The sequence below is a fragment of the Solanum pennellii genome, chromosome 10 (genome assembly GCF_001406875.1).
Source record: "Solanum pennellii chromosome 10, SPENNV200".
In the NCBI taxonomy this organism is placed as follows: domain Eukaryota; kingdom Viridiplantae; phylum Streptophyta; class Magnoliopsida; order Solanales; family Solanaceae; genus Solanum; species Solanum pennellii.
Window position 1 is genome coordinate 12,019,016 of NC_028646.1, and position 10,380 is coordinate 12,029,395.

Genomic DNA, 10,380 nt, shown 5'->3' on the forward strand with positions numbered 1-10,380 from the left:
TTACATTTTATATTGTTATTATTTGTATGCTTATGATATTCCACCTCAGGGTTAGCTTGGGGTCACTCGTGATCCTAGGTCCCGTGTTTATGCGTAGGAGTATCATTGGGGTATGACAAATTTGGTACCAGAGAATTATTTCATACGTGTGAAGTGCACCAGATCTGATGAGAGGGAGGCTACGTAGTGTTTTAGGAAACAATCACTTTCTTTCTATTCTTATCGTGCGTGAATATGATCTACCTTCTAACTCGTCGTTATATGTTTCAGATCATACCTCCTTGTAGAGCTTATTCAATGAATGTGAATGCCGGCAAAGCTAACGTAGTTCCTCCAAGTCCCAGATGATGAGGTTTCGAATGCAGAGATTTTGAATGCGATCCAACTTTTGGGACTGTAGACAACCTGAATAATGCCAGTTCATAAAAATTCTAGTCGTGGATTAGTGGCAGCTAGGGTCTGCGATTTTGTTAGGATGATGTCACATCTCGCGAATTGTAAGAACTACACCAAGCTAGAATTAGAAAGAGTGACTTAAGGAAATAATTAAGAAACTGGAAAATCAGGTGTGTTTCCAGGTACGTTAATAAATATCGTTGAATTATCTTTCTAACGCCGCCAAGTTTATGCGATTTCGAATACGTATGAGTGAGATATGCCCTTTTAAAGTTAAGATGTTTTGATAAGGAAAGTCCAATAGAGATTTTGGAACGGTATTTTGGTATTTTTCATACCCAATTAGTTGACAATGTTTTACATAATTATTTTTAGTTCTATGTTGATATTATTCAATTTACGTTTTTGGAATTTGTGTTATGGTTTTGAGAGAAGAGAAAAGAAGAGGAGAAAAAAGGGGAAGGAGCAAGAATCGTCAAAATCTTCAGGAATCGCTTGTGGATTTCATCAAGGGGTTATCCCTACGATGTATGTGAGTTCACACAGTGTTGGGTTCGTTCACCCATGCACCAACCATGTTTAATTCTACGTGAATTCAACCTAGAAATTGAAAGTTTGAATGTTGCTTATGTGAGCTGTTGAATTTACTTTTGTTCTTGAATTTCAGATGATATTGAGGAATTCTTTAGAGTTTAAGGTCGATTTTAAAGTTATTTGGTGTTAAGTTCTTGGGTACATATGCTAGGTATCTTAATCTAAAGAGGATTTGAGAAAAAAAATCAAATTTAGGCGAATTGGGGTTACAAAATGAAGAAGGAACAAGTCAGCAGAATCTCAGAACAAGGTTTGCGGCGTGGACCTGTTCCTCTGATTTGAATTTTTTCCTAGAATCGCAGTGCAGTCACGGACCGTTCTACCTCATAATAGATTTCGCGACCAAAAATTTAAATACATCTCCACGTCGCAGACTAGCTTTCAGATCATTATTTCTTGATATTTTCTCATGTTTAGCTATCTATAATCATTCTTTAACATCATGAGATCTTTCCTATCAAAAATATCTAGACTTGAACCCATAATTCAATTCAAGGATAAATTAAGAGTAAAGTCAAGAGAAGTTCTTAGAGTTTTCCAAATGTTTTAACTTTTATTTAAGACTTAAAGTTCAAGTTGATTAATGATTAAAGTCCAGTTTTTCAAAAGTATGTGGATACTGTGTATTCCCAAAGAGTTAAAATGTTTTCATATTTAAACTAGAAAGGGAAACATTGATTTCCAAAAAGCCTTCGAGTTAGTTTTCAGAAAAGAGAATTGCTTTTACAATTAAGCGAGAGAGGAAACTTTCATTTCCAAGATAAACTTTGAGCTAAGTTTTGAGAAATTATCTCAAATCACAGAAAGAAGTATGTTTTTAAACATAAGAGCTAGTATCATATTTTGGAAATAGTATTGGGTACTGGTATGGAGGAAAGTTTAGAAAATTTACAACCCCCATAAACCATGTAATCATCATGGGTAGAAAAATGGTCATACTTTTTAGATGATTCTTTTAGTGCTTTTTAGATTAGACTAGTGGACCCACTTAGTAGTTTAGGTTTTATACCCTTGCAAAGGTATAGGACGACCCTGATAGCGTGAGGCAAAATGTTGTATCATCACAATAGCTCTTACGTGATGGTTGCAATTTAGAGAAACTCCACAAAAGTAATTGTATTCTTACATACACAATTTATTTCTATTTTTGCATACATTAAGAGTTTTGTTGTATGTTTGCATACACACAAAGTTGACATCATCTTCTAAATAGATTTTTCTTAATATTGCACTTGTATTTAAATTGTTTTATATTGAAATGAGTTCAGTTATGTTGAGTTGAGTTGAGCTAGGTAAGTTATTCCATTCCTTTCAAGATTATGTCTTGTTTTAGAATTCCCCTCGCATACTCGTACATTCAATCATTTGACCTGCATCTTATTAATGATGCAAACACAGGTGACCAGGATCAAAATCCAACGTATCATTGATCCAACTGAGCACTCAGAGACTTGTGGTGAGTCACCTTGCTTTCGGAGGACCGCTTTTATTGCTTTCAATATTAGTATTAGTTCATTAGGATGTCGTGGGGCTTGTCCCAACATCCATCTACGTTATTTTAGAGGCTTCATATATAGTTAGCCAGATGTTTATTCATTTGTCATTATCTTGTTATTGGCTTATATTCAGATTTGACTTGCCACTTTGGCAAAGTTAAATATTTATTCTCTTAAAGAATTTTAGTTTAGTTTTGAGACATATTGAATAATCTTGTATTTACATTCTCTTTCTTCTGTCTAAGTCTTCTACTAAGTAAGTAAGTCAGGCCTAAGGTCACTACACCATTTTAGGCCTAAGGCCACCAGTAAAGTGTAGTCTAAACTAGCAAAAAATGTGTCATTTGATAAAAGGCTACACTTTCGGAGTTTAAGCAACACTTTTCCAAGGGTGCCCAATTGTAGCATTACCTTAAAGTTTAGGCAATACTTTTCAAGTGTTCCCTTATCAGCTACGCTTAAAAGCATAGCCTAAAAGGCAGAATGGCCACGCTTTTATGTACCTCAAATAGCGACATTTCTATCTCATACAACTACATTTTTAAGTGTGGCCTTAGCTTACTTATTGCCCACAATTTGTAAGTGTTGTCTTTTCTATCTAATGTATAACAACAATTATAAAGTATTGCATTTTCTATCTAATGTATGACAACACTTTGAAGTATAATTCTTTCCCATGTGCATACAAAAATTTAATGTCCTACTGCAACACTTTTAGGTGTGATCATATCATTTTGGCTATAAAATATTTATATGCCACAATTTTTAATTTAAAATAACCAATTATTTTGCAACAAATAATATCAAACATCAAATTTAATATTTCTATTAGCAAAAATTAAGGTAAATATTTTCATATTTATTGTTAACCGAACAAAGTATTGAATCAAGATTATAGTTTTATCTTGTAAAAAATAAGCAAACAAAAAATATATTCCATCGTTGGATATGACATACTACTTTCGGCTTAAATAAACTAAAAATAGTCTTTAACTTATAACATGTGATAACTATAGGGGGTATGCAACATCTAATCAAACTCAGCAAGTACTACTTCAAGATGTGCCTCCGTTCTTTTCCTTTGGTTTCGATAACATTCGGCAAACATAATGTTGCTTGGTGAATCTGGAGACAAATGAAGTGTGGGAAAAGTGAGTAAGAAATAAAAATCTGAAGTGTCATAGCTAATTTGAGTATCAAAGATCAAATCAAGGATAAGAATGAGGGCATACCTTTGAGTCATATAACTTCACATGCCAGTTCTCATATCCACATGACACACAACATAATTTATTTTCCACTTTCGAATGCGAAAGAGTGATTGAAGGAATTGGAAGAAGTGTGAGTAAGTGCATAGGGTGAAAATAATGGTGAATTCTTTCAGGCATGTTAGAGGATACCTTATGAAAAAGCAATGATAACGTTCGCAACCATAAGCTATCCCGGAAATTATAATAGTACACATGTTCTATCTTATAACGTCTGTTCCTCTTAGAAAAGGATGTATGTGTCTTGAAATGCAACAGATTCCATCACGAAGATGAGGCGGAGCATTTGACACACAACTTTCCTCTTCCTTGGAAATCAATTTGGAAAAACAAGTTATTTCTCTTTATATCTTTTTATGACTCTGCCTAAATCTGTACAGAACAGCTTCCTGGCCATTTGCTTCATCCAACAGATCTTTGAAGCATCTGATTTTTCATTCGTAACTATTTTTCTCCCATTGTTTGGGCTTTGATATATGTGGACGATGATGAGTTAGTAACTGAAGAACATATTTGAGCAGACAGTAAACGAGAGAAATAGATGGTAGCCATATATTTAATAACTAAATTCTAAGTTGTTATCATCAGAGTGAAACCACAAACAAAAGAGAAAAAATTACTAAAAATGAAGAACTCCAGCAACTATTGAAATCCATAGGCAAATATACCTCACAAGTCACACCGCATGAATTGTATCTTTATTGAAATCTCAAAAGCAAAAAATGAAGCAATAAACATAATGCTACCATTTAGTCAAAGAATACAAGCAATCAACAGATAATATTTTAATGGACAAAACGAGGAGGAATTAGCATGTTCAGGCTAAGAGAAAACATACCAAATATCTAATGATAATGCAACACCAAAATTCCATAACAACTGAAGAGATTCAAGAAACAAATATGCCATCCTCCAAGCATTAAATGTGTCCGCCCCTGCTTTATGTGATTAGAGCTGCCTCAAATTCTTTTTCCCAATGAGTTTGACTACTCACGTCAGCATGTTTCAGCTTGTCTTGAGACTTCCGCAATTTCAGGAAAGCTGAACAGATCACGGGATTATGGTGCAGTAAATGGGCACCAGTTTTCACTGGAAGTGGAGCCTATTTTTGTGAGCATTTTCAACCTCTTTGTACCATATAGTGGAGCCTATTTCTGGGCACTTTTTCTATCTTTTTTTTGTTGCAGAAAAACAGAAAGAATTGAGTCATCTTTTTTCTTCTTCTTGGCTTCAGTCTTGAGTTTAGGAGAATTTGAAATTGTACTCTACCTTCAATAAAGTGAATTTGCTCGTCATTGCCCGTGGTTTTTTTAGACATGGGTTTCCACGTTACATTGTGTGTAATTAATTGTGTTTCTAGATTTTTTTTCTCGATTATTCATATCAGTCTTGTTGGCTAAACATATCATTTCCTAACAAGTGGTATCCGAGCAAGGTTCAAGCATGTCTACTGTAACCAAGTTTGATATTCGAGAAAATTGATGGAAAAATTAGCTTTAGTATCTGGAAGATCCAGATGAAGGTTGTTCTCACACACAATGGTTTGAAGAAGGCTTTAGCAAGAAAGTCAAAGAAGCCCGATTCTATGAACGACGAACAATGAGAGGAGTTGGATGAAAAGGCACTTTCTTCAATTCAACTAAGTCTTTCCAAAGAGGTTCTGAGGGAGGTTATTCGTGAGACTACTGCTGCAGGTCTTTGATTTAAACTTGAGTCTCTCTACATGACCAAAAGTCTTGCCAATAAACTCCGTCTCAAAGAGCATTTATACACGCTTCGTATGTCTGAAGGTTCATCCATTCAATCTCAGCTTGATGCATATAATTCAATTATAATAGATCTGGAAAATTTAGAAGTTAAAATTGAGGATGAGGACAAGGCTGTATTGTTAATTGTCTCTCTGCCATCTACCTATAAGCATTTCAAGGAGATTATGTTGTATGGAAATAAATAAACTTTGTCCTATGAAGATGTTAAATCAAATTTGTTGTCCAAAGAAAAATTTGATCTTGACGTTCATTCTGAGGATAAAGGCGAGGGCTTGTTCGTTAGAGGTAGATCACAAGACAAAGGGAGTACATCTAAAAAGAAGTTCAGATCTACATCCAAAGGGCATAATTTCAGCAAGACATGTCGCCACTGCAAGAAACATGGGCATGATATTTCTAACTACTTTAAACTAAAAAATAAAAAGGAGATGGAAGAAAATAACAAAAAGATGCAGAAAGTTTCTGAAGTCGGAGTTGTTGAAAGTGATTCCGAAGGTGATGTTTTGTTGGCTGTCTCTAATGATAAAAGAAACTCGTCTGAATGGGTTTTTGATATTGGATGTACATATCATATGTGCCCTCATAAGGACTGGTTTGTAACATGATAAAGTTGAATGTGGTGTTGTCCTAATGGGAACTGATTCCCAATGCAAAGTTGTTGGAATTGGTACTGTATAAATTAAAACTCATGATGGTGTTATCAGGACCTTGACTAACGTTCGGCATAATCCTGACCTGAAACGCAACTTGATTTCACTTGGTACTCTTGAATCTCTTGGATGTAAATATTCAGCTGAAGGTGGAATTCTCAAGGTTTCAAAAGGTGCTCTAGTCTTGATGAAAGGAATAAGACGTGGGACTCTCTATTACTTGCAGGGTTCAATTGTGACTGGGTCTGTAGCAGTTTCCACTTCATTGTCTGATGAAGATCTCACTCGTTTATGGCATATGCATTTGGGTCATATGAGTGATAAAGGTATGACTATTCTTAGCAGAAGAGGTCTTCTCGGTAATCAAGGTATAGGAAAATTGGGTTTCTGTGAACATTGCGTATTTGGAAAACAAAAGAGAGTGAGTTTTTCAGCAGCCACACATCGTACACTTGGTATTCTTGATTATATTCGTTCAGATTTATGGGGGCCTTCAAAGGTTCCATCTCTTTGAGGAAAATGCTACATGGTGACCATTACTGATGATTTTTTTCACAAAGTTTGGGTTTATTTCTTGAGACATAAGAATGAAGATTTTCTTAAGTTCAAGAACTTCAAGGATCTTGTTGAGAACCAAACTTGAAGGAAGATAAAAAAAACTCCGCACTGATAATGGTTTGGAGTTTTGCAAGTCAAATTTCAATAAGTTCTGCACAAGTCATGGTATTGCTAGACACGAGACTCTTATTGGGAAGCCCCAACAGAATGGAGTTGCAGAACGTATTAATAGGACTCTTCTGGAGAGAGCTCGTTGTATTCTCTCAAATGCAGGATTGTGGCATCATCGTGATTTTTGGGCTGAGGCTATTTCTACAGCTTGTTATATTGTCAACCAATCTCCACACTCATCCATTAACTTCAAAATTCCAAAAGAAGTTTTGTCAGGTCATCCTATAAATTTCTCAAATTTAAAAGCATTTGGATGCCCTACTTTTGCCCATCTTAATGATGGAAAGTTAGCACCCAGGGTTGTTAAATGTTTATTTCTTGGCTATGCTTCTGAGTCAGAAAGGTATCGTTTATGGTGCCCGAACTTGAGAAAATTCATTGAGTAGAGAAATTACTTTTAATGAAAATGCATTTTTGTGTTCTGAAGAAGAGTATTCTGTATTATCTTTTCATCAACAAGGTATCAGTGAGAAAGTGGAGTTAGAAATGAGAACTGAATCTCATAAGATTGACCCTATCTCTTCTACCGTTCCGCAATCAGACAGTGATGCTCGTGTTGATGAACAAGTTTCTAGTACCACCAGCCCCGTTGAGCCAAAGTTTATTGATGATTCTTCTATTGCTCATAATAGACCAAGGAGAGTTATTAGAAAACCTATCAGATATGGTGATAATGATGGTCTCATTGCCTATGCACTAACAGTTGCACAAGAGATTTCTGAAGGAGTTGAACCTTCTTCATATTCAGAGGTAATCTCTAGTTCTAATTCATCTCAATGGCTGATAACAATGAAAGAAGCAATTGAAAGTCTACATAAGAATAGGACATGGGATTTATGTGAGCTTCCTAAAGGTCGTCGTGCACTAGGCTGCAAATGGATCTACAAACGAAAAGATGGAATTCCTGGGGTTGAAGATTCAAGATGGAAAGCTCGTTTAGTTGTCCAAGGCTTTGCTCAAAAGGAAGGTATTGACTTTAATGAAATTTTCTCTCCAGTAGTTCGTCATACTTCCATCAGATTACTTCTTACCTTTGTTGCACTATTTGATTTGGAATTGGACAATTAGATGTTAAAACTGCTTTTCTACATGGGGAATTGGAGGAAGAAATTTATATGAAGCAACCTGAGGGTTTTGTTGTTCATGGAAATGAACAATGTGTTTGTCGTTTGAGAAGGTTCTTGTATGGACTTAAAAAGCACCTAGACAGTGATACAAACAATTTGATACTTTTATGGTTAGTCAAGGCTACACCAGAAGTCAATATGATAATTGTGTTTACTTTAAACAGTCTTCAGATGGTTCATTTATTTACTTGTTATTATACGTGGATGACATGTTAATTGCTTCAAAAGACATGTCTTTGATCAACAAGTTAAAGTCTCAACTTAGTAATGAGTCTGAGATTAAGAACCTTGGTGCAGCAAAGAAGATTCTGGGAATGGAGATTCATAGAGAACGACAAGCTGAAAGTTATACTTGTCTCAGAAAAAATATACTGAGAAGATCCTTGACAAGTTCAACATGAGTAAGAGCAAGCCTGTCTCAGCTCCTCTAGCAGCTCACTTCAAGATATCTTCTGAGTTTTGTCCAAAAAAAGATGAACTTCTTGAAATGATGTCTAACATTCCCTACTCTAGTGCTGTTGGTAGTCTTATGTATTCCATGGTTTGCACTAGACCCGATCTTGCATATGCAGTGAGTATGGTGAGTCGGTATATGCATAATCCTGGCAAGTATCATTTGGGATGTGGTGAAATGGATTTTTCGATACTTGAAAGGTACAATTAATCATGTCTTAGTTTTTGACAGGAACAAGGTGATATCTAATGATGTTTTTGGGTTTGTTGATTCTGATTATGGTGGTGATCTTGATAGACGCAGATCTCTGTCCGGATATATCTTCACTTTATGTTCGGGTTCAATTAGTTGGAAAGAATCTTTGCAATCCATTGATGCTCTATCCACTACAGAAGAGGAAGATGTTGCAGCTACTGAAGGTGTGGAGGAGGCTACATGGTTGCGTGGTCTTATTCTTGAGCTTGGTGTTCCACAAGATACTACTGTTGTATTTTCAGATAGTCAGAGTGCAATACATCTAACGAAAAATGATGCACATCATTCCAAGACTAAGCATATTAGTGTGAAATATCATTATATCAGAGATACAATGACTAAGGGAGAGATTGTAGTCAAGAAAGTTCACACTACAGAAAATCCTGCAGATATGCTTACTAAGCCACTTCCCATTGCTAAGTTCAAACATTTGTTGAACTTAGCTAGTGTGTACAACACTTGATTGCCCTTCGGGGCTTTTATGGTAATGACGAGCATCTACTATGTTTGACCCAAGGTGGAGACTGTTAGAGCTACCTCAAATTCTTTTTCCCGGATGAGTTTTACTACTCATGTCAGCATGTTTCAGCTTGTCTTGTGAATTCCGCAATTTCAGGAAAGCTGAACAGATCATGGGATTATGGTGCAGTAAATGGGCACCAGTTTTCACTGGAAGTGGAGCCTATTTTTGTGGGTATTTTCTACCTCTTTGTACCAGATAGTGGAGCCTATTTTCTAGGCATTTTTTCTCTCTTTTTTTTGTTGCAAAAAAAACAGAAAGTATTGAGTCATCTTTTTTCTTCTTCTTGGCTTCAGTCTTGAGTTTAGGAGAATTTGAAATTGTACTCTACCGTCAACATAGTAAATTTGCTCGTCATTGCCCGTCAACATAGTGAATTTGCTCGTCATTGCCCGTGGTTTTTCCTGACTTGGGTTTCCACGTTACATTGTGCGTCATTAATTGTGTTTCTAGATTTCTTTCTCGATGACATATTAGTCTTGTTTTCTGTACATATTATTTCCTAACCTTATGTATTATGTCTTAGAGCAAAGGAATAATAAGTTGAGTAGCACCGCCACCTATATTCCTCAATCCAGCAGTTGTCCCATTGACAAGCCCAATAATATTGTACTCATCCAATACTGTCAAGGCACACTTTACAAGAGAGAACCCCATTATAAACCTCACAGCAACATAAAATAAACAGCAGGACTGATTACAATATGTGAAACGCGCAGCCATATCTAGGACCTAACACATCACAAATGACTCCCATAGCAAACCTATACAAGTACTACCAGAAAAGAGGAAACTCCAACATTACCAACATAGGGAGAAGTTATTTCGGGAATAATGGCCTCCCACCACAAGAAAAGGTCGTCCACCAACAATACTCAATTTTAGAATAGGGAGATCCACCCGACGGTAACCAACATGATCATCACCAAGACTGATACATTATGAATTTTCAGAATGCCAACATGTTTTTACGGTATAACTTACTTTTCCTTTTATTATATAAGATGGGACATAAAATAGGTCAAGGCAGAAATCCTTTATTACGGGAAGGACTTAACTGTTCGATTCATTTTTCTGGTATTTAACTCTTTATTCAAGAAGATAGCAAGGAAAAGTAAAAAA